Source organism: Myotis yumanensis, unplaced genomic scaffold (assembly GCF_028538775.1).
Source record: "Myotis yumanensis isolate MYYU_CA2020_CCGP unplaced genomic scaffold, mMyoYum1.0.hap1 SCAF_9, whole genome shotgun sequence".
Lineage (NCBI taxonomy): Eukaryota > Metazoa > Chordata > Mammalia > Chiroptera > Vespertilionidae > Myotis > Myotis yumanensis.
Window position 1 is genome coordinate 22807155 of NW_027223760.1, and position 25984 is coordinate 22833138.

A 25984-nucleotide genomic window follows, 5' to 3' on the forward strand; every position below is an offset into this window, starting at 1 on the left:
GACCCTGTGATCCCACTTCTAGGAATATATCCCAAGAAACCAGAAACACCAATCAGAAAGGATATATGCACCCAGATGTTCATAGCAGCACAATTCACCATAGCTAAGATCTGGAAACAGCCTAAGTGCCCATCAGTAGATGAATGGATTAGAAAACTGTGGTACATCTACACGATGGAATACTATGCTGCTGTAAAAAAGAAGGAACTCATACCATTTGCAACAGCATGGATGGAACTGGAGAGCATTATGCTAAGTGAAATAAGCCAGTCAATGAAGGAAAAACACCACATGATCTCACTCATTCATGGATAATAAAGACCATTACAAACTTTTGAACAATAATAGATACAGAGGCAGAGCTGCCTCAAACTGATTGTCAAACTGCAGTGGGAAGGCCAGGGAGGGTTGGGGGACAGGAGGAAGGGGAGTAAGAGATCAACCGAAGGACTTGTATGCATCTATATAAGCATAACTAATGGACATAAGACACTGGGGGGTAAGGAAGGGCAGGGGTTTGTCAAGGGTGGGGGGGGATAAAAAGGGCACTTATGTAATACCCTTTGTAATACTTTTAGCAAAAAAATAAAAAAATTTAAAAAAATTCTACTTCTAAGAATTTAGTTTTTTAAAAATCACAGATGTAAAGATTTAGATTCAGTGTTTCTTGCATTTCTATTTATAATATAAATTTTGAAACATCTTTATTTTGAAAATAGGGGATTTTTAATAAACTAGAATACATTTATTCAGTGGATACTAGCCACATAGTAAAAGGTTATGGTGTTGAGTGCTTACTATGTACTTGACTTGTTCTTTTATCTATTATCTCATTTAATCCTTAGAATACTATGCCTGTGAGGTAAGCACTTTCTATTTCCATTTTATATATAAAGAAACTCAGGTACTGAGAGAGCTTAAATAACTTGTCTAAAAATCATACAGTAAGCCCAGCTGGTGTGGCTTAGTCGTTGAATGTTGACCTATGAACCAGGAGGTCACGGTTAAATTCCCGATTAGGGCACATGCCTGGGGTTGCAGGCTCGATCCCCAGTGTGGGCATGCAGTAGGCAGCCAATCAATGATTCTCTCTCATCATTGATGTTTCTCTCTCTCTCTTCCTCCTTGAAATCAATACAAATATATTTTTATTTTTAAAATATATTTTATTGATTTTTTACAGAGAGGAAGGGAGAGGGATAGAGAGTTAGAAACATCGATGAGAGAGAAACATCGATCAGCTGCCTCCTGCACACTCCCTACTGGGGATGTGCCCACAACCAAGGTACATGCCCTTGACCGGAATCGAACCCGGGACCCTTCAGTCTGCAGGCTGACGCTCTATCCACTGAGCCAAACCGGTTAGGGCCAAATATATTCTTAAAAATAATAAAATCATACAGTAAGTTGAAGAGCTGGAATCCAGTTATGTCTGACTTCAGAATTATGCTCTCAATTACAGTATTTAATGATATAATAGACATGAAATATGTAATAATATATTACATAAAAAAGGTTATAGCCCTAACCGGTTTGGCTCAGTGGATAGAGCATCGGCCTGCAGACTCAAGGGTCCCAGGTTCGATTCCAGTCAAGGGCATGTACCTTGGTTTCGGGCACATCCCCAGTAGGGAGTGTGCAGGAGGCAGCTGATCGATGTTTCTCTCTCATCGATCTTTCTAACTCTCTATCTCTCTCCCTTCCTCTCTGTAAAAAATGAATAAAATATATTAAAAATAATAATAATAATGTTTTTTAAAAAAGGTTATGACATGGTCTCATTTTTTGCATATAAAATTTACCAGAAGGATATATTCTAAAATGTCAACAATGATAACAGTTGAAGGTTGAGATTATGGTTGATTTTTGTCTTTTGTTTATTGTTTTCCACAGTGGACATAAATGACTTATTATTAAAGGTTTTTTGTTTTTTTTAAACTTTTTATTGACTTTTAGAGAGGGAGAGAGAAACAGCGATGTGAGAACAATACATCTTTTGGCTGCCTCCTGCACACCCTCTACTGGGGATCAAGCCCGAAACCTGGGCATTAAGCCCACAATCCGAATATGTGCCCCAACCAGCAACCCCTACAGTGCACAGGACGATGCCCAACCAACTGAGCCACGCTGGCCAAGGCTTATTAAAGTTTTTAAAAAGATATTCATTTCATAGCAGAGGGGTGGGGTGGATTAAAAAATAATCATTCCCTCTTCCCCTCGTTTCTGAAGAGAGATATATTTCTAAGTTTGGGTGTGTCCACTCTTGATGTTGCCTGTAATTTCCTCTTGGCTGTAGTTTACAAAAACTACAAGGTTGAAACGGCAGTGTTATTCTGAGGTCTGAACCTGCGAACAGTTGAAAGTTAACTTGAAGTCATAACCTTGTAACCATTATTCAGTTTGTTCCCTAGATCTGGGGCCCTGGCCACTAGTAACAAGATTCAGAAACCAGAAGAAGCACAGTACCTAGAAATTCACAAGGCCCATCTCTTTTGCTTTTCACTAGGAGATCCTTTTTTACCTCTCCTTTTTCTCAGTTCTTTTTTGTTCGCTTAAGGGTCTTTTTACCTGGGTGAAAAAAATTTGAACGAATCATAAACAAATAGCTCTCTTTTGTGTCTGACTTTTTGTGCATTTCTGTTGCCATGTAAATCAAATAAAGCTAGCTTAGTGAGTAAACCAGCTGCTCCCTGCAACCTCCCTCCTTAGAGGAAGTGGTGACAGTAATTGAGGAGAAGAAGAAAGGGTAGAAATTGAGGGAAGAGAGTATAGTGTTTACAGTCCTAGTCTTGATTCTTGCTCTAATTATAATGTTACCTATAGCTATTTGTGTTGGTCCTTAGTCATTTTTCCCAGCAGCTTAAATGTAGCTGACTAATAAATAGGTTTTTTTTCTATTTGTTTGCATATTGGAAACTGTCACTATTTTGGGGTGGAATTAATAGATTCTAAGCTGTCTTTCTATTTGTTTGCATATTGGAAAACCTAGGAAAATGAATGGTTGTAGAGCATGGCATAGGGTTTATGACTTTTGGTTATAAAGTGTTACACTTTTGGAAATTGGCATAAAAAAGTCGTTCCAGAGCTTCTAATTAAATATGCATAGAGGCAATATGCAAAGACTACATGTAGCGAGCTGGTCCGTAATTTACAAGTATTTATAATTACAACTGGATGGATGATAACAGCTGAAGCCTAAAACACATGGCACAGAAACTAGGTAAGTACTTGGAATTAGATAGTTAGGTGTTTGTTTAAATTATAAAAATTTTTTAGGGGTTAGTGAGGTATTATAGGCTGAAACATTATTGTGGGGATAGAGTAAGTGTTACCTTTACTCGTCTAGTCCAGATATGGAGAAAAAGTCATCTCTTCTCTGATCTGAGGTGACTTTGGAAATCAATCAACATCATATACTCCATCCTCACTCTATTGTGGCATATAAAATTAAATTTAACATTCCATCTAGGTGGTCCAGTTCACCTCTTAGCTAGGAAAGAGCAAAAGTTAGCCCTGGCAGGTTTTGCTCAATAGTTAGATCATCAGCCCACAGACTGAAGGGTCTTAGTTCGATTCTGGTTAAGGGCATGTACTTCAGTTGTAGGCTCAATCCCTGGCCCCTCAATATGTCTCTCTCACATTGACATTTCTCTGTCTCTTCCTCTCCCTTCCACTTTCTCTAAAAATCAGTGGAGCCTGGACAGTGTGGCTCAGTGGTTGAGCATTGACCCAGGAACCAAGAGGTCACCAGTTCAATTCCTGGTCAGGGCACATGCCTGGGTTGCAAGTTCCATCCCCAGAAGGGGCTATGCAGGAGGCAGCTGATCAATAATGTTTCTCTCTCATTGATGTTCCTATGTCTCTATCCCTCTCCCTTCCTCTCTCTAAAAATCAATAAAAACATATATAAAAATCAATGGAAAAAATATCCTTGGGTGAGGATTACCAAAGAAAAAAAGCTAAATAAGAAGTATTTACATTTAAATAGCCAGTAACTTTGTTTCATGACTTAGTTTTTTTTTGTTTCTTTATGCAAACATTAGTAATGCATATATTTATTCTTATCCTCCTTTTCTTACATACATTAGTAATGCATATATTTATTCTTATCCTCCTTTTCTTACATCCCCCTAACATGAACCTCCTGTGTGAATACAAAAAAAGCTTCCTCTTTGTACAGATCTCTGTTATTCCATTGTTTGAACGTACTTCAGTTTACACAATCAAAACCAACCCTGTTGCTAGACATTTGGGTGGTTTCAAATAGTTTTAAGCTGAAATTTAGAAACTTTAAGGTCCTCTTATTAGCAATCTTACTTCAAGGCCATGCTACAGAAGTTTATACATAGAAACCAGTTAAATATAAATCAAAAACTACAAATCCAGCTGTAGTTCTAATGTGGGCTGTGAGAAGACGTCTGCATAACTTCATAGTTACGCTGCTGTATTCATGCAGCCTCACTCTGCTTTGTTTTTCTTTTTTTTATCATCTGTTTCTCTGGTGCTGTTTGATTTATTTATTTTTCTTGGTTCCTTCCTGACCCTATCCAATGCACCAGCCTCCCTTACTGCTAATTAGACCTTTATTAGGAAACTAGAGGCCTGGTGCACAAAAATTTGTGCACTGGCGGGGGGGTGGGTGTCCTTCAGCCCCACTTGTGCCTTCTCACAGTCTGGGACCCCTCGGGAGATAACGACCTGCTGGCTTAGGCCCGCTCCCGGGTGGCAGAGGGCAGGCCCAATCCCTAGGTGCAGCCCCTGGTCGGGCTCAGAGCAGGGCCGATTGGGGGGTTGGGGCACCGCCCCCTGTCACACTCAAGGCAGGGTCGATGGGGAGGTTGCGGCGCCACCCCCTGTCACGCACAGAGCAGGGCAGATCGGGGGTTGGGGAGCTCCCCCCTGTCACGCATAGAATGGGGCCAATAGGGGAGTTGGGGCACCAACCCCTGTCACACACAGAGCAGGGCCGATCAGGGGGTTGGGGCGCCTTCCCCTGTCAGGAACAGAGCAGGGTGGATAGGGCGGTTGTGGCCCCGCCCCCTGTCACACACAGAGCCGCAGGGCGATCAGGGGGTTTGGGCGCTGCCCCCTGTCACGCTGCTCCAGGGGCCAGGAGGTCTCGCGGCTCCGCTGATCCCGGTGCTGGGAGGCATATTACCCTTTTACTATATAGGATAGAGGCCTGGTGCACAGGTGGGGACCGGCTGGTTTGCCCTGAAGGGTGTCCTGGATCAGGGTGGGGATCCCGCTTGGGTGCCTGGCCAGCCTGGATGAGGGGATGATGGCTGTTTGCAGCTGGTCACACCCCCTTCAGGGTGGGGGTCCCCACTGGGGTGCCTGGCCAGTCTGGGTGAGGGGCTGAGGGCTGTTTTCAGGCTGGCGGGCTACTGAAGCTCCCAACCTCTCCTTTTTTCTTTTTCTTTTTTATTCTGGAATTTATTTACCTTCTATGGCTGTCACTGGAGCTGAGAGCCGGCTTTAGCTCTGAGACCGGCTCCAGCTTGAGGCCTCGGCTGCTGAAAGCAGGAATCTACAGTTTGTTTGGGTTCTATAATTGAAACATTGTTTCGGTCCTCCTCCCTCCAGCTCTGACAGCCGAAAGCAGGTTTCTGGGGTTTGTTTAGGTTCTATATTTGCAACAATGTTTCTTAGAGAGCAGCTCAGAGGCCGGCAAGGCAGGCGGGGAACCTTGGCTTCCTCCTTCACTGGAGCAAGCAAGCCTCCTGTTCACTTCAGCTGCCTGGCTGCCGGCCGCCATCTCGGTTGGCAGTTAATTTGCATATCTCCTTGATTAGCCAATGGGAAGGGTAGCGAAGTTGCGGTTAATTACCATGTTTCTCTTTTATTAGATAGGATTGTTAGATTTCTAAATGACCTTTGCATATTATAGTCACAAATGCATAACAGTTTTCAGTCTAAATCAGGAATGGACTCCTGCTGTCTTCCTTGCTGGAAGCTATGTAAGTCTTATTACTCAGGTAATGCCCTTCTACTGTCATTGCCCCTACCTCCTTACCAAGATACACTTGGTAACAAATTTGCATTCTATTGGAGATAATTCATACATACTTTTCAACAGCCCCGGGAGGCTGGCATCTTACAAGGCTAGAGACTCACCCTGACTAGGAAATGCTCTTTAAATCCTTGAATTGTACATAAGCCTGAGCTCTTTGGAGGGAAGTACACATGGGTAAGTGATTGATATTACTCTGACTATCCTGCCACAAGGAAAAAGAGTGGAATAAAGAAAGGAAGGAGAAGACACAAAGTTTTAGTTAGGGGGGAAAAGTACCTTGAAAATCATCAATGGTTTTGTTTTTTGTTGTTGTTTATTTAATCCTCACCCAAGGATATGTTTTTCATTGATTCCAGAGAAAGAGGAAGGGAGAGGGAGAGAGAAACATTGGTTGCTTCACATACGCACCTGGAGCAGGGATACGCACCTGGAGCAGGGATCAGACCCATAACCCCGGACCAGTTCAGAATAGAATCGAGACTATTCAGTGCACTGGACCATGCTCTAACCCAGGGGTCCTCAAACTACGGCCCACGGGCCACATGCAAATACAAATATTGTATTTGTTCCCGTTTTGTTTTTTTACTTCAAAATAAGATATGTGCAGTGTGCATAGGAATTTGTTCATAGTTTTTTTTTAAACTATAGTCCAGCCCTCCAATGGTCTGAGGGACAGTGAACTGGCCCCCTGTTTAAAAAGTTTGAGGACCCCTGCTCTAACCAACTGAGCCATACCAGTTAGGGCTATTATTGATCTATATTTTGTTACTAATTTGGTCCGTGATTAGTTCTGTGATTTCATTTATCTGAAATCACACCTAAGTTTCCACACCTAAGAAAAGAGTGGTTTGGAATTTTTAAAAATCTCTCTGAAATTCTAGGGCAAGAAGAAATAGAAGTGAAGCAGAGATGTCTTCAAGATTCCATACTGATTTCAAATAGTATAAAGTGGAGATTTTGTCCACTACAGTACTGTGTAATACCTATTATAGTTGGTGGTGTTACATAACAAATTACTGCCAGAATTTAGAGGGGTTTTTTGTTGTTGTTTTTAATATATTTTTATTTATTTCAGAGAGTGGGGGGAGAGAAAGAGAGAGAAACATCAATGATGAGAAAGAATCATCGATTGGCCGCCTCTCACCGCCCCTACTGGGGATCAAGCCCACAACCAGGGCATGTGCCCCAACTGGGAATCGAACCATGACCTCCTGGTTCATGTGGCAATGCTCAACCACTGAACTCTACCAGCCGAGCCAGAATGTAGAGGTTTTAAATAATCATTTTACTTTGCTTGCAGTTTTGTGGGTCAGAATATGAGAATGGCTCAGCTGGACAGTTTTTACTTGGGGTTTTTCCCTTTTTTAACCCTGCCAGTTCATAACTTTTGGCCAACTAAGTCATAAATTTAAATAGGTGTTTATGCTACATATGTAGTTGTTTACAGTGGGAGTCTTATTCAGTGTTTTACTACTTCATACTTTTGGAAATACAAATTACTCTTACAACTTATCTTTACAAATAGAATTAACGAAAAGCACAGCATATAATTCTTCAGTACCACTTTCCAGAGAGATGAAGAGATATGGGAAGGAAGGGAGGTATGTGGTGGCAGCGGTGGTGTTGGTGGTGATGGGACCAATGAGCATGGAAATGGAAGACTGAGTAATCTAAGTCATTGTCCCCAAAGTGCCCTTATAGAATTCTATGAATTTCTAGAGTAGTATTGACACACAGATGATTACATATAAAACATTTTGGATAAGACAGTGGAAATAAGAACTATAAAATCTGCCTATAATCTTGAGAATTTACCAACAGCTGCAAAGATCTAGCGCAGCGGTTCTCAACCTGTGGGTCGCAACCCCTTTGGCGGTAGAAAGACCCTTTCACAGGGGTCGCCTGAGACCATCCTGCATATCAGATATTTACATTACGATTCATAACAGCAACATTACAGTTATGAAGTAGCAACGAAAATAATTTTATGGTTGGGTCACAACATGAGGAACTGTATTTAAAGGGCCAGAAGGTTGAGAACCACTGATCTAGCAGGTGCTTAAAGGGAAGAATGGTAATGTAAAGGAGCCTGGGCCATAAGCCAGATAATTGACTTAGGTAATAATTACAATAGAGTTTGGCTAAGCTTATAAAAATTCAAAAAATTTAACAGAAATGAATAAGAATGGATTATAAAGGTAAAACTTCAGATAGGAAGTAGCATACACTTTGGCATTAGAAAAAAGTAAGGAAGGCAAATAGAAAGTAAATAGGAAAGAGTAAAGAGTACAGATAAAGGAGACAGAAAAGGCATTTGCAGAAGTATGAGGGAGGACCTTATAATAAAAATAATGGTGTTTCTAGACCTTGTTACTACCTATCAGATGGTAGTAACCTGAGAGTCTTTTTAGAGTCCTTCTCCCTATTGAGTTAACTCAAAGGTAGTATCAAGAAGAAACAAACAACATTTTTAGAAGGAGAGGAAGAATAATAATGACTCAAGTTTTCAATCTAAGTGACTAGACTAATTAAATAGTGAGATTAAAAATTTGTTTAAATAACACAAAAGTATAAGGGAAGTAGTTTGAAGAGATGAGACAGATCTCTTCCTTAAAGTAGGAAGGAAGAAGGAAAAGCTAGGTGAATATACCCCCCAAAAATTATTAAAATATGAGGGAACTTCCCATAATCTCAGTCTTCTAATAAGAAGGCGCATTAGCTAGTGAGACTGGGACTCCTCAGAGATGGAGGTATATGCAGAATTAGCAAAAGACTTTGAGACTCAGCAGGACATTCTTCTAGACCTATAGGAAAATTTTGACACACCATTTGGAAAAATGACTTTAGAGCTAATAGCAGAACAAGAGCCTGTTCAAGAATGAGTTATGCAGAGAGCAGGCATTTTGGATTTCTTCCTTCAGATCCTGGAAGCTTTGGGGGGGATATGGAAATATTTAAAGAATTAACTTGTTGAGCCAAATTGATACTGAAAAGTACTTTAAATTGATTGGTTTTCTCCTTTTGTGTGTTTGAGAATTTGATATATAATGTAGCTCTGTACCCTGTGGGACTTAACAAGAATCCTATGTAATAAAAGGGTAATATGCAAATTGACCCTAATGGCAGAATGACTGGGAACGACTGGTCACTATGATGCACACTGACCACCAGGGGGCAGATGCTCAGTGCAGGAGCTGCCCCCTGGTGGTCAGTGTGCTTCCACAGGGGGAGCGCCACTCAGCCAGAAGCGGCTCATCGCTGACCAGCGCAGTGGTGGTGGCGGGAGCCTCTCCCACCACCATGGCAGCACTAAGGATGTCCGATTAACGGCATTAAGGATTCTTGTTAAGCCATTAGTCAGACATCCCCTGAGGGGTCTCAGACTGCAAGAGGGCACAGACTGGGCTGAGGGATCCCCCCCCTGAGTGCACGAATTTTCATGCACCAGGCCTCTAGTTAATTATAATCAACTACTGGAACAGACTGTTGTGAACAAAATATTATTCACTTCCCATGTATTTTAGAGGTTCATGTAGAAGAGTGTAAAATTTCATTTTACTGTTTTAAAATGATTGAAGTACACCTTTTTTTAAAAAAATATTTTTATTGATTTCAGAAAGGGAGAGAGAGAGTAGCATCAATGATGAGAGAGAATCATTGGTCAGCTGCCTCCTGCTCGCCCCCTACTGGGGATCTAGCCCACAACCTGGGCATGTGCCTTTGACTGGAATCAAACCCAGGATCCTTCAGTCCACAAGCCGACTCTCTATCCACTGAGCCAAACCAGCTAGGGCGACCTATACTTTTAAAAGTGCATTTATTACATATATTTAAAATATATAAATCCCCCTTTCCCAAGGCCTATTCACTCCTTGTCCCCACAGATAATCATTATTGTCAATAGCTTCTTGTGCTCCATTCCAGAAAAATATCTTGTGTGTGTGCGTCTAATATTATACACTAGAGGCCCGATGCATGAAATTCGTGCAAGAGTAGGCCTTCCTTCCCCCGGCTGCCGGCACCAGCTTTCCTCCGGCCGCTGGCAGGCACCCGGGACCCGGGGTTCTTCGCAGCCCCAGCTTCATCCGGAAAGTCGTCCAGAAGGATATCTGGTCTAATTAGCATATTATGCTTTTATTATTATAGATTGTTATGTATTGCATTATATAAAAATATATATCAACATATACATAATCTTGACAGTGTATTTAAACTACATATCTTAAACCACTTCATTTATATTCTTGCTCAATCAATTATGTAAAATTCTTCCTTTTTACCTCTGACTTCTGGCTCTCATTTCCTCTGTGTAGGGAAGTCTACTATGGGAACATAAATTCCAAACACCTGTTTTGTTTTTCTACCCAATTTTCTATTTCACTGCATTCACATTTGATTGACATAGCTTAAGATAGAAAAATAGTTTCCTTTTTATTTGGATTTTTTATTTTAAAAAGAGTGAGGAGAAAACTGAAAATCATTTGTCACTATTCAGTATTCCTGTGAACAATGTTTTATTAGCCCATCTCTCTCCACTTGGTATATCCCTACAGTTTGTCCCCACTAGAGGGCAGTAGGATATTGTTTGTTTTAGGTGGGCTGTTTTTAATTAACTTTTTGTTAATCCTCACCCTTGAATATTTTTTTCATTGATTTTTATTTTATTTTATTTTTTCCCATTGATTTTTAGAGAGAGTGGGAGAGAGGGAGGAAGGGAGAGAGGGAGGGAAGAAGGGAAGGAGGGAAGGAGGGTGAGAGGGAGTTAGAAGACAGTTTGGCAGTTTATTACAAAACTAAAAATACTCTTACCATACAATCCAGCAATTGCACATGTTGGTATTTACCCAAATGAGCTGAAAACTTATGTCTACACATGAATGTTCATAACACCTTTACTCATAATTGCAAAATCTTGGAAGCAACCAAGATGTCCTTCAGTAAGTGAATGGATAAACTGTAGTACATTTAGACAATGGAATATTATTCAGCACTGAGAAGAAATGAGTTATCAAGCCATGAAAAGACATGGAAGAACCTTAAGTCCATATTACTAAGTAAAAGAAGCCAATCTGGAGACCGAGTGGCGAGCCGCCGCGCGGCATGACGGACCCGACAGGTGGCCCCAGGCCCGGCCACCCCAGCCGCGCTGCGCTCCCGGCCACGAGTTGGACCCGCACCCGCCAAGTTGCGAGCGCGGAGCTCTCCCGGGGCGCCGGGCAGAGCGGCCCGCGTCTGGCGGGGCTGGTCCGGGCATGGCCGGACCGGGGCGTCGCGCCACCTCTTGGGGTGCCTGCTGCTCGGCTGTGGTCTCCTCGCTGGAGCCCAGCTGGATTCTGGTGGCACCATTACTACAGAAGAGCAGATTGTTCTTGTGCTGAAAGCTAAAGTAGAGTGTGAACTCACCATCACAGCTCAGCTCCAGGAAGGAGAGGGAAATTGCTTTCAGAATGGGATGGACTCATTTGTTGGCCCAGAGGAACAGTGGGGAAAATCTTGGCTGTCCCCTGCCCTCCTTATATTTATGACTTCAATCATAAAGGAGTGGCTTTGCGACGCTGTAACCCCAATGGAACATGGGATTTTATACACAGTTTAAATAAAACCTGGTCTAATTATTCAGATTGCCTTCGCTTTCTTCGGCCTGATATCAGCCCAGGGAAGGTAGTGGTAATTTTGTGTTGTTTTTTGTGTGAACTCCTGAGGGGAAGCAGAATAATGATTTTTATGCAGTCTTTGATTGTCAACCGTTATATGGAAAAACCCTTTTATTCCTAAGACAACAAAGATCATAAAAGGTAAAAACAAGGTTGTAATCTTTTCAGATACCAGGTTAAGGAAAGGTATTTTCTTTAAGTTAGAGCTACTTGGCTGAGACATATACAGACATACGTATAAATATGTGTCTCTGTGTGTATTGTTGCATTACATTATGTTTACATTATGTATAAAGATTTAAAGAGGTAATCAGCGACATGATGCATGATTTCTCTTGATTACTTGTAAATGGCTGCATCTCATCTCACTCTGTATTCCAGGAGGAGCTTTGTATTTTAGAGATTATTTTCCATTTCCTACGATTTGCCAGTGGTTGATTCATTAGTGTGTGAAAGATTAGAGTTGTAGAACTAAAGAGGCCTGGGGCATCCTATAAGTCTTCCAGCATAATACCAAATTTTACACAGAACCAGAAATGACACAGCTCACTGATGGCAGGCCTAAAGCAGAGCCCTGATCTACAAATCCCTCAGCAGTGCTGTTTCTAGGATAGTAGTTGTATGTAAACTTTGAAACTTCTGGGTAGTTACTTTTAAGTTATACAAGGTGCTTTAAAAGTCATACTTAGCCCAACTGGGATGGCTCAATGGTTGAGCGTGGACTCACGAACCAGGAAGTCATGGTTTGATTCCCGATCAGGGCTCACATGCCTGGGTTGTGGACTCGATCCCCACTAGGGGGCATGCAGGAGGCAGCAAATTAATGTTCTCTCTAATCGATGTTTCTATCTTTCTATTCCTCTCCTTTCCCCTCTCTCTAAAATAAATGAAAAAATATTTTTAAAAAAGTCATGCTTAAACTCCTGTTACTCAGACCTCATGTGTAAAATGCGTGATGACAAAATTATAGAGCTAGAAAATAGATTCATGGTTGCCAGGTGTTCGGGATGGTGAGGAGGAGGAGGGGAGGCCTGACTGTAAAGGGACAGCATGAGGGAGATCTTTGTGGTGATGGAATCATTTCCTGTCGTGATTGCCTTGATGGTCTTTAAAATTTCCATATGTGTTAAAATGACATAGAACTATAAATACACAAGTTGCACCAACGTCAAATTCCTGGTGTTGATATTTTGGTCTAATCATGTTAGATGTAACCCCTGGAGTATCTTGGGTGAAGGGTATATTTGACCTTTCTTACTATTTTTTCCACTTCTTTTGAATTTATAACTTTTTTTTAAAATCATATATGAGTGTTTATTCCTATAATGTCAGCAGTATGGGAGAGCAACAGGTCATCCACAAAAATCTGCTTTGCAGCCCCCTATAAACCAGCTGCTTATCTGTGATAAAACAAAGATTACCTGGGGAAGCAGGGATTACAGGCATGGAGAAGTAGGAGGCTGGGGTGGGACTCCATTGTTTGGGCAACAAAGTTGTCAATCTTTCCATGATAATAGGCTGTTCTTGAATGAGAATGGACCACATTCCAAGGCTAATGCCCTGGTCCAAGACTGACTCCCAGGTCTCAGGGGCATACAACTCTTACCCAGTTCACAAAGTCCTTTCTTGAACCAATACAAGGCAATCATAGTTAACAGAGCACAATTAATATTTCCCATAACCATAATTAATCCCCCAATATTGTATTTTTTTTCTTCCTCTAACCATAGCAGCAGCCTCTGTCTCTCCTTTGATCTATTAACCTGCCTTTGACCTTCCTACACAGATTTCTTCCTAGGGCAGTGGTGTCCCTGGCTTTCTCAACCCTGGGAGAGAAAAGATGATTGGATCTCTTCACTAGCAGATCAAGCCCTCCTAGCGCCATACACCAGCTGCACTCACATTCCTAGGTTCTCCTTGACCCACCAGACACACATGTACACTTGGAGATCGTACCTCAAAACCCCATCAATACAGGATCCTAAAAGAAGAGTCTTTACACCCATTACCCGGTTACATACCAATAATAACATAGGGCTATTCTTCAAAGGAGGGATTGGGAAATTTTAGTGTTTAAATGATCGAAGTCAGTGTCTGTGGCAGATGGAATTTACACCCCTCTATCAAATAAACCACCCTAAATGTCTATTCCTGACAAAAGGCAAATCAAATTCCTCCTAGGGCACTAAGAGAACCCTCCAAAGGTGAGAGTGTTTCTCTGGTAGGAATCCAGAAAAGTGGAGAGAAGGGATCTAGCTGCTCTCAACATGAGAATGGAAGCCTGTCTGAATGGGCAGGGCCAGTCTCAGCCCATAGGAAACTTATGTTCAAAGTGGGCAGATCCTGTGAACTTTTTTTTTTGAGGGCATCCATTCACCCAAGGAACTAGCAAGGTTAGTCACTTGAAAGTGAAGAACTGAGGTCAACTGAAAGTGAAGAACTCGAGTCCATCCTTGCTCACATGTAGGAGCCCATTCCTACCAGGGACCTGAGAGATTTGGCAGAGGCTGGGTGAAGGCTGAGCATAGATTTCCCTTATGGAGTTTAAGATCAAGTCAACCTACAGTCAATAACTCTGCTCTAAACTATAATAAAATACCGCTCAACACTCAATAGGATGGCTATAATATATTTTTGAAAAAAAGCATTCATGAGAATGTTTAAAAATTGGACCCCTTGTACAATGCTGGTGGAAATGTAAAATAGCAGAGCCACATTGGAAAATGGTTTTGGCAGTTCCTCAACATGCTAAGCATAGAGTTACCAGATGATCCAGAAGTTCCACTTCTAGGTACATACCCAAAAGAAATGGAAACATGTTCACACAAAAAACTTGTACACACTGTTCATAGCGGCGTTATTCAAAAGAGCCTCAAACTGGACACAACCCAAATATTCATCAACTGATGAATGGGTAAACAAAATGTGGTATACCCATATACTAGAATATAGTATACATAAAACTTTAAAATGTTATGCTAAGTGAAAGAAGCCAGTCACAAAAGATCAAATATTATGACTGCATTTATGTGAAATGTCGTGTCTCCCCCCCCCCCCTCCCCCCCCCCCTCCCCCATAGGCATATACCTGGAGGTATATCCATACAGAATGCAGATTAGTGACTGCCTGGGGCTAGGGCGGGAGGACAGGGAGGGGACACTGGGAAAGGGAGGCGACTATTAATGGGTATGGGTTTCTTTTGGAAGTGTTGCTAATGTCCTACAATTGGCTCCTCTGAGGGGGCGTGGCTAGGCCCTGGGGGGCGTGACTCTCAGGGCAGGATGAGCCAGCTTAAAGCACAGCAGCGGCCCAGGCTGTGGTGGCTGTTACTCCTGGAGGCATGGAGGAGTGCGCTTGCTTCTGCGTTGTGGGCTCTTCGCGGGGATGTCAGTATTGTCAGGAGTGCCAGGGCCCAGCTGAGAAGGCAGCGGCCGACAGCAAGCCAGCCCCGGCCCCAGCAGAAAAGCACCTCGAGGCGGACAAGGCAGCGGGGTGCTGTGCGGGGAGTGGAGAAATCGCAAGTCCCATGCTGTTCCCGCCGCCCCCGCACTGCTCTCTGCAGGACCTGCCGGTGGAGCTGCTGGTGGAGATCTTCGCCTCGCTCCCCGTCACCGATCTGCCCAGCCTGGCCCTGGCCTGCACCAAATTCCACCACATCCTGCACATCGACAGCATCTGGAGACGGCGCTGCCGGGAGGAGTTTGGCGTTTGTGAAAACTTGCAGAATCTGGAGATGATCGGTATGTCTTATCGAGAAGTCTATGCGAAGCTGTTCCACCCGTACAGACACATTTTGGGATTGTGGCAGCTAGATACTGAGGGCTATAGAGGACTGCTGAATGTCGTGGTGGACGGCTTATGCATTACTGGTTGGACGTTCAGGCCTTGCCTTAACGCCCATGTAAATGGCCCAATGCAATTCGAGCCCACGTTCAGAATTCGCCTGACGGAGCGGAAATCAGCCACGGTGGAGTGCATGGAAGGCCGCCACAGCAGGCCCCACAACTGCCACGTGCAGATTCGGAAGGACAGGCTCACCACCCAGTGCAAGAAGACAGACCACCGAAATGATTCACCAGCGCAGCTTACGGACGAATGGGGGCGGGTGCTGGTGCAGGAGGTCAGACAGCGGTATGACTGCCTGACCTACCGCCCCCTCTACCTACCGCCGAGCCACCGGGACGACCTCATCAGGCCAGGCCTCTTCCAATGCAACTGGAATGCCTACGGCCTATCGATTGCCATGATCAGCTTCCATGGGAAGTATGCCAGGCTCACGAAGGTCACGGGAGACTCCAACCACAGTTTAGAGATCCACCTCATGCGCCGCATCCAGCTGCCAGATGGCAAGATCTTCCGCAACTTCAACGAGCTCTGCCGCGTGGTCCAGGAGATCGACAAGCAGGTGATTCAGGAGCAGCAGCAGCAGCAAGAAGACGGAACTGAGGAAAGCGAGGGCCATGGCTGGCAGAGCCCTGCCCAGCCCAGCGTCAGAGAGTCCTTGGCTGCAGCTTCAGAGGAGCAGCCTGTTCTGTTTGTTCTGCCTGTGGGCGTGTTCTCAATGAACCAGACCTACCCCCAAACCTGCAGGATGTGTTTCTATGGCGTGGACATTCTTACTTATACTGTTACCTTAAATGGCTTCGCCTACACCGGGCGCCACCCCGGAGTCTTCATCCTGTTCAATGAGAACCACTTCGGGTTCATCTGGCCTGAGATGAATTATTTCATCCTGTTCAGTAGAGTCCAGAACACCTTCCAGAATGTGGAGGCACCATCCCCGTGGGCCTTCCTGGAGATGCTCAAGAACTTTCAGTCCGGGCCCTCTGGGAGGAACAGCTTGCATGCACTTTGAAGATTTTGTTGTTTTTTGTTTGTTTGTTTGTTTGTTTGTTTTTTATTTTAATAATTTTTATTTCTTAAAGTATTACAAAGAGTATTACATATGTCTCCTTTTTTCCCCCCCTTGACATTCCCCCGGCCCCTACCCCCCGCCCCCCCCGCCCCGTGTCTTGTGTCCATTGGTTAATCTTATATGCATGCATATAAGTCCTTCAGTTGGTCTCTTAATCCCCCCCCCAACCCTCCCCAGGCTTCCCACTGTAGTTTAACATTCTGTTCAATGTTGCTCTGCTTCTGTATCTATCCCTGTTCATCAGTCCATACTGGTCCCCTTTATTTGTCCCAACCTCACTGGAGTAGTCTCAACCTCACCAGGGCCGTCTGAGCCTCACCAGGGCCGTTTCAACCTCACCGGGGCCGTCCCTACCTCACGGGGGCCGTTTCAACTTCACTGGGGTCGTCCCTACCTCACGGGGGCCGTTTCAACCTCACCGGGGTCGTCCCTACCACACCAGGGCCGTTTCAACCTGACCGGGGTTGTCCCTACCACACCGGGGCCGTTTCGACCTGACCAGGGTCGTCCCTACCTCACGGGGGCCGTTTCAACCTGACCGGGGTTGTCCCTACCACACCGGGGCTGTTTCAACCTGACCGGGGTTGTCCCTACCACACGGGGGACCGTTTCAACCTCACCGGGGCCATCCCGACCTCACCAGGGCCATCCCAGCCTTACCGGGGAAACAGGAAGTTTGGCCCTCTGTCCCCTGCCGGCGGCTCCCCACTAGACAAAATCTCCAGGCATTCCTGGTGATTGAACATCCAGCACTCCTGCCCTCCACCAAGTGCACAGACTGCCTGTCTGCTGTCCCCCAGCGCCCCACAAGAGACTGGGACCAGTGGGCATGTTTGTGCGCTTGCTGGTACAGCAGTTCCACAGTGCCGGCCGAGTCAGGCCCAGCCCTGGCCGGCCCCGGACCCGACTCTGCCCCCCGATTGCGTCCCTCCCAGATGCAAGGAGCTGAAATCTGCAGCCTGCTGGGATGGGCTCTGTACTTGGTGCCTCTGCACATCCTACTCAGTCTCAATGCGCTTCTTTCTATGCGAGGAGTTGAAATCTGCAGTTTGTTGGGTTGGGCTCTGTACTTGGTGTCACATCCTACTCAGTCTCAATGTTCTTTCTCTCCTTCCAGTTGTAGAGCTTCCACTGGGCCAACTTTCCCATGGTTCTGTATGATAGGTGTTTGTCTGATATTTGGTAGTTTCGATGTTGTTGTGTGAGGTAGCACGCACAGGTCTCTTCCTTATGCCGCCATCCTGGTTCTCCTGGGTCTGCTTCTTGAGTGTGTCTCCCATGACTGCGAGCAGTTGAAGTCTGCAATTTGTTGGGATAGGCTGCAAAAGTGCAGGTGGGTCTTTTTGTGCACCTGGCACAGCTTGGATGGGGATGTAAATTGATTAGGGCTGAGACTCAGGGAGTCGCCATGGCGGAGCAAATAGCACTGGCTGAGTCTCCGCGGCCCCTTGAATCTCTGCCAGGGCTTTGTGTCTCCCAGTGCCGGCGAGCAGCTGTGCAACAGCGTCTCCCTCGCTTTCTGATGGCTGCAAGGCCGTGCTGCCTCTCCCCGTAGGGTCTGGTGCCTCATGATCCCGCCTGAACCAGCTCAGTGGATTTGAAAGTTTGCAGAAGCAAAGGCGTTTCTTCTTGTGAGTCTGGCACGGCCCAGGTGGGAATGTAAATTGCGTAGGGCGGGGTCACAGGGAGTCGCCGGGGCGGAGACTCAGCGGCCCCTTGCCTATCCAGGACTCCAGGACTTTGTGTCCCCCAGTGCCAGTGAGCAGCCGAGCGCCAGAGCCTCCCTCGCTTCCTGACCGCTGGAAGGCCGTGCTGTCTCTCGCCTTGGGGCCTGGGGCCTCAGAGACCCGCCCGAACCAGCTCAGTGGATTTGAGAGTTTGAAAAAGCACAGTCATTCCCTCTTGTGCCTCTGGCACAGCCCTGAGGGTAGGGCGGGGTCACAGGGAGTCGCCAGCGTGGAGGAAACAGCGATGGCGGCGTCTCCGCGCCCCTCGCCTCCCCGGGACACCAGGACTTCTTGTCCCTCAGTGCCGGCGAGCAGCCGCGTGTCAGAGCTTCCCTCGCTCTCCGACCACTGCGAGGCCGTGGCCGCCTCTCCCTGTGGGATCTGGGGCCTCAGAGACCCGCCCCGAGCAAGCCCAGAGGATTCGAGGGTTCGTAAAAAACCGAGAATCCATTTGCAGCCCGCGTGGCGTGTGACTGCGTACCTCTGGTTTTGGTGCCTCCGTAGCTCCCACCTGTTTGTTTGTTTTTTAATATATTTTATTGATTTTTTACAAAGAGGAAGGGAGAGAGATAGAGAGTTAGAAACATCGATGAGAGAGAAATATCGATCAGCTGCCTCCTGCACATCTCCTATGGGGGATGTGCCCGCAACCCAGGTACATGCCCTTGACCGGAATCGAACCTGGGACCTTTCAGTCCGCAGGCCGATGCTCTATCCACTGAGCCAAACCGGTTTTGGCGAAGATTTCGAATTTATAACTTTTTTTAAAATAAAAAGTTAAAAAGGAATGACTCATTGATTCATGAAATATCACTGGGTATCTAAACAGTATGTTGACAAAAAGAGTGTATACTATATAATTCTAAGAACTCCATGAACAGTCAAAAAGTATGTGAAATACATGAGTAGATAAGCAATTTATGATGCCAGAAATTACAACAGGAGTTAGCTGGGGGTTGGTAGTGGGTGGTTTTTGACTTGTAGGGTCACAGTGAACTTGGTTTGTCAAACCCACATGCTTATAAAAGGGCTTGTACATTTTAGTTCATGTAAATTACAGCTCAATAAGAAAGTTAAAGAAAGCTAGAAATAATATTCCAAAAAATTACGTATTCTTCTTTTTTTAATATTTTTTTTAAACTTTGTTTTATTGAAATATAATGGACATATGACACACTTTTTCAGGTGCACAACGGAATGATGTGATATTTGTAGCTTCTCTCTATTATTATTTTTTATCTTTAACCTGTTTTTTTTTCTATTTATTATTTTTCTTTTTTTTAAGTTAAATCTTTATTGTTCACATTAAAAAAAAAAAAAAAAAAGAAGCCAATCTGAAAAGGCCACATACTATGTGATTCCAACTCTATGACTTTCTGAAAAAGGCAAAACTAAGGTGACAGTGAAAAAATGAAAAGATCAGTGGTTGCCAGGGATGGGGGCGTGGGAGGTGGGGGTGGAGTAGAAGAGATGAATAGGCAGAGCACAGAGGAATTTAAGGGCAGTGAAACTCTTCTGTATGATAGTATAATGATGACAGATACATGTCATTATACATTTGCCAAGTCCATAGAATGCACATCCCCAAAAATGAACCCTATGTAAACTATGAACTTTGGGTGATAATGATTTGTCAGTGTAACAAATGTATCACTCTCGTGCAGGAAGTTGATAGTGGGAGAGGCTATGTGTATTAGGAGGCAGGGGATATATGAGAACTGCCTGCACTTTTTGCTCAATTTTGCTGTGAACCTAAAACTGCTCTAAAAACATCTGTAAACAAACAAGCAAACAAACAAAAACGAAACACCCAGCTGTAATAAGAAATTGCATGGAGACAGGTCAGAAAACTCAGGACTACTAGTCTAAACTTGAAATCACTGCGCTAATACTCTAGGGCATCGGTTCTCAACCTGTGGGTCGCGACCCCTTTGGTGGTCGAACGACCCTTTCACAGGGGTCGCCTAAGACCATCCTGCATATCAGATATTTACATTACGATTCACAACAGTAGCAACATTACAGTTATGAAGTAGCAACAAAAATAATTATATGGTTGGGTCACAACATGAGGAACTGTATTTAAAGGGCCAGAAGGTTGAGAACCACTGCTCTAGGGAAAAGGGTATTGGTTTATACCCATGTATATGAAAGAGCCTGTAAAACTAGGGTGCAATAATTGTTTAGCTTGTGGCTGGTGGATACGCTACCCTCAACCCTCATTTTTTATTGTACATGGATTGGGGGGAGGGGGGTAATGACAAAAGTCATCTTTTCCAAAAAGAATAATAACTAATACTTCTGGATATTTATTCTATAGATGTTCTCCACATGTGTGACCTATCATATATAGAATAATAGTCATTACTGTATTATCATGGTGATTTACAAATAGCAAGAGATAGGAAGTAATCTAAATGTCCATTGGAAGTGGACTAGCACATCTATAAAATAGAATAATGTGCTCTGGTGTCTCTGTGAGACAGAGGTGATGTCTCTGTAAAACGTCTTCCTTCTCTGGACTTTCTTCTGCTTTGTTTTTTGGATAAGGAAGAAAAGTAGATAAGAGAAAAGTGGATGTAATAACCTGTGAGTTGTACTATACTAAGAATTGCTTTGAACATTATTGACCATGACCTGTTACTGGCTGATTTCATAAATTATAATTATGAACTACTTATTTGACTTCCTTTTGCACACTTTGTCAGTTGTACATGTGATTATTGACACTGTTGCACAACCTAGTTTACTCGGAATCATTTACCCCAAATATATATGGTTCTCAACTGTGTTTACTTTTTAAAATTAAAATATTGAGTTTATGTCACATGTATACTTTTGTTTCCCCACCATTTCTATTTGTCTGACCACCACTACTACTATGTCCTATCATAACATCCCATACCTACTTAAACCAAGCAAAGGGTGGGCTTCCATCTTTAAAAACAGTTTAGGCATTTTGGACAACACATTCTTGGCAATGGAACCTGGACATTTATCTGACATGCTAAGGAAAGTTCTCATTCTGAATTTAAAAATGACAGCTGGAAATTTTAACAAAGTATCTACACTATTTTCTTAAAGAGATTTCCTCTGCTTCCAGAGATCTTGATTAGCCTCCTGGTCAGTCATCTAGAAGCAATTCTTTACATAATTGATGAACTTGGCTTCCACTTTGGGAAAAGAACCACCTTTTCTATACTTGCTTGTATTTTTGCTTTAAAGTCTTCTACAGAACTAGATCCTTTTGGTGTTTTAGGAGTTTTTTTTCCTGTTCCTTTTTTGTTTTAGGATTCTTGATCTTTTGATCTTGGTGTTGATGGTTTTGAGTCTTTTCCATTCTGGTTTGATTTTTGTGCATTTTTGGCTGGAGTATTTTGTACAGATTTCTTTACTGGAGCCTTTTCTTCAGCTTCTTCATCAAAATCATCATCTTGCCCTGGCCAGTGTTGCTCAGTTGGTTGGAGCGTCATTCTGTACACGAAAAGTCATGGGTTCGATTCACATGCCAGGGTCAGGGCTCAGTCCCCCATCAAGGTGCATATGGAGGCAACCAGACTATGTTTCTCTCTCTCTCTCTTTCTCTCCTTCCCTTCCTCCCTTCCTCTCTCCCCCGCCTTCTCCCTTTCTCTCTCTCTAAAATATTAATAAAAATATGTACTTAGGTGAGGATTAAAAAAAGAAAAGAAAAACAGCTTTCCTTTCCTACAATGGTTGCCATTACTTAGAATTTCTTTTTAAGTCTCATCATCACCATCATCTTCATCAGCAGCAAGTTTTACATTTTTTCTGTGGAACCTTGCTACCACTTCCAGGCAGAACGCTTCCCACATATACTTACGAGTTTCACACCCCCTCCTCTTCATCTTCTGACTCGGCATCTTCCTCCACAGCTACTAAGTGCTGTCCACCAACCACACTGAACCACACTTCAACCATAAGACCACAGGTGGTGTTATTTCAAAGCCACCAAGGGAACCTGTTGGCTGTACAGACGTTTTCAAAGTTGCTAGTGTTACTTTAATTGGACTGCCTTCTTAATTCATTGCCTCTGCTTCAAAAATGTGCGATTTATCCTTTGTACCAGCCTCTAAACTGACCATTCTTAAAGAGAATTGGTGCTCATTTTCATCATTAAAGTGATGATCTTTGTCAGCCTTCAGTTCATAACTGAAAAGACAGTTCTGAGGCCTCGGGAACTCATGTTCATGTCCATTGAATTGTTATGGGGTGATGACATGCACTTGGGTGGGAGAGAAGGTGAATGAAGATAAAGACTACTTGTTTGCAGAACAGAAACCCAGGACAGAATCACACCAGGATTAACTGCGTTTACTTTTGTCTATTGTTTTAAAAGGCCTAAGAGAGGATGGGATTTTTTACCTACAAGGTAGTTTGGGGTTAATAGGAGTTCATTCAACAAACATGTGAGGATAAGGGCACTTCAGATAGAGTGCAAAGGTACCTAGATTTGGGTCTTTGCTCTGCCTCTTATTAGCTGTGATCTTGGATCAGTTGCCTAACCTATCTGTACTTCCATTTTCTCAGATAAAATGGTGATGATAAAAGTACCTATCTCACAGGTTATTATAAAGATTCAATGAGATAATACATACCAAAACTACATAGTATTTGGAATGTAGAAAGTATTCAATGAACGTAGTTCTTTTTTCCTTGTTGTTCTTAGAGGCATGAAGATGTGAAGCACCATGACAATTTTGGAAACTTAAAGAGTTAGGTATAAATAACATTTCTTCAAGATCCAAATCTAATATTTCCTCATTGAACCTTTCCAGATCCCACAAGCATTGAGCTGTGCTCCTGCAGCTCTTTGCTTGTTATTGTAATTTCTCTGGCTACTACTAGGCCTTCAGTGGTAGAAGCTGTATATTTTCAACATATACTGAGTATCTCTATGTATCAGACATTATGCTAGGTAAACAGGTCTCTGCCCTCTTGAAGCTTAAATTCTAGAATGGGGAAACAAAAAAATAAGTGATTTCATATAGTGGTAAGTAATTGAAGAAAATAAAATAATGGGTTCAGAGTGTTGGGGGCAGGGCCAGACAGGATGATCAGGAAGGCCTTGAAGAGGTGTCATTTGAGTTGAGACCTGAAGGATGAACTCTTTGGATTGTGTGTAACACTTTTTAAAATATATATATTTTGTTGATTTCAGAGAGGAAGGGAAAGGGAGAGAGAGAGAGAGAAACTTCAATGATTAGAGAGAATCATTGATCGGCTGCCTCCTGCACACCTCCTACTGGGGATCGAGCCCACAACCCCGGCATGTGCCCTTGATCATAATCTAACCCCCCTTCAGTCCTCAGGCTGACGCTCTATCCACTGAGCCAAACCAGCCAGGGCGTGTGTAACACTTTTCATACCTCAGCTCCAACCACTCAGATGTTGATTGTGTTCTTGGTCATTCCCTTCAGGTTACCTTAGAATGACAATTGCTGAATTTAGTTTGTACACATGTTGCATATTTATTTATGTTTGGCTGTAGCTCTTCTGCTTTCCCTCCCTCTCTCCACAAGAGTGAGCTCTTGAGCTGACTTTCCCCCCATAAGTTAGTGAATGAATTTATTTTCTTTTTTATTTAATTTTAAATGTTTTTTAAAATTAATTTTAGAGAGAAAGGGAGGGAGGGAGGGAGAGAGGGAGGGAGGGAGAGAGAGAGAGAGATGAGAGAGAAACATCGATGTGAGAGAGAAACATCAATCAATTGCCTCCTCATACACACCCTGACTGGGGACCAAAAATTTTGTCCTTAAGTCTGAAGTCCATTAAATTGAGGTCTGTGGCCTGGCCAGTGTGGCTTGTTGGTTGGGCATCATCCCGTGCACCAAAAGGTTGCTAGTTCCATTCCCAATCAGGGCACATGCCTGGATTTCAGGCTCGATCCCCAGACATGCAGGAGGCAGCCAATCAATGTATGGCTCTCAGATCAATGTTTCTCTCCCACTCCCTTCCTCTCTCTAAAAATAATTTTTTTTTCAATTGAGGTCCACAAAATCAAGGGTTTACTGTAATAGTAAATGAAGCCATGGATATGGGAAAGAGAATGTTTTGAGTGAAGAGAAAACAGATTAGAATCTTCAAGGGCTCCTATATTTAAGGGACCAGAAATGGGGGAGTGGGGCACGAGCAACAAAGGAAACTAAGAATGAAGGTATTCTGGTGAGCAAAGAAAAGATGGATATGATGTTAGGAAAGCCAAGGGAAGAGAGTCTTTCAAGGAAAAGTTATTAATAGTGTCAAATTCCTGAGAAGTAAGCTGAGAAGTCTCCATTAGATTTAGCAACAAGGACATAGCAACTTTGGCATAAGTAGTGTCAGTGGATTGCAGAAGGCAGGCTGTAGTAGATTGAGGAGTGAATGGAAATATAGAATTGAGGATATAGTGAGCTTAGGAAGCCATGGAGTTTCTCTCTGATGTAAGTACAGAGAGCAATAGCTGAAAGGGGAAGGTGGCACATATACTTGTTTTTTGGAGATGGGAGAAACCTGAACACATTCTGTGCTGATGGGAAGAAGTCAGTAGAGGGTGAGAGGTTGAAGAAACACAAGTGAGAGGGGATCATTGATAGAGACCAGTCCCTTAGAAGGTGAGAGAGAATTTGACCCAGAGCACTGGTTGGAGGGATTAGATTTCGGTGGTGTGTTAATCTACTCAGGCTGCCATAACAAACTACCACAGACTGGGTGGCTTCAATAACACTATGTGTTTTCTGGAGGCCAGAAATATAAAGTCAGGAGCTATCAGGCTTCATTTCTGGTGAGGCCTCCCTATCTGGTTTATAGATGGCTGCCGTCTTCCTGTGTCCTCACATTGCCTTTCCTCTGTGTGCCACAGCGACAGAGTATTTTCTGGTGTCTCTTATTCTTCTTTATGAAAATCCCATTTGATTAGGACTCCACCCTTAATGGCCTCATTAGCTGTAATTACTTTCCTATAGGCCCTGTTTCTGAGTATAATCACATTGGGAGTTAGGACTTTAATATACGAATTTGGAGTGATACCATTTAATCCATAACAGAGGCGAAGAGAGAATCCCCTTCCATTAAAACAGGAGGGAGATAAAAGAAGATCAATATAGGTAAGGTTTTCTCTGTGAAAAAAGGAGTGCAAGCAATGTACTGAGTGTAAGGGATGGATGTTATAGTTGTGTATTTGAGAAGAGTAGAGAACATAGCAGCTGATATGGAGAAGGGGAAGAATGACTGAGGAAGGGAACATGGCAGAATTACTAGGTTGCGTTGACCTATCTGTGTACCAGGCTGGTTTTCAGCAGAGCAGCCCAAGCACAGGCATGACTATTTGGTAGCGGTAGTCTTCCACGTGAATATCGCCTTTTAGAAATCTTCATTGTGTAAGATCTCTCTCAACCACGGGTAGACTTACGTTAACACTGCAGTGTCAGCATTGCTTTAAGAAGATTGAATTCTCTTCCACATTCTTTGTTACTGTTAGACTTGGCAGGAGATCTTGACTAGAGCATCTCTACCTAGTAGAATCGAGGTGATTTATGGACCTCACAAGGTATTTATTGCATCTGTAGGCACAGATTAGCTCGTAATCTTTAAAATCAGAGTAAATTTGTCTTGGAATTATTCAGAGCAAGTGATGAACAGCACAGCTGATTCCCATTATTCTCAGATTCTGTAT

General features: G+C 43.5%; 1 protein-coding gene and 2 pseudogenes across 2 annotated transcripts in view; 2 read left to right on the forward strand and 1 right to left on the reverse strand.

Moving 5' to 3' along the window:
• Positions 1-25984, forward strand: part of AHCYL2 (adenosylhomocysteinase like 2) — a 169493-nt gene that overhangs the window by 70349 nt on the left and 73160 nt on the right. The gene's annotated exons all lie outside the window — the stretch shown is intronic.
• LOC139016634 (F-box only protein 31 pseudogene) lies at positions 14805-16525 on the forward strand (annotated as a pseudogene).
• LOC139016845 (nucleophosmin-like) lies at positions 21391-22528 on the reverse strand (annotated as a pseudogene).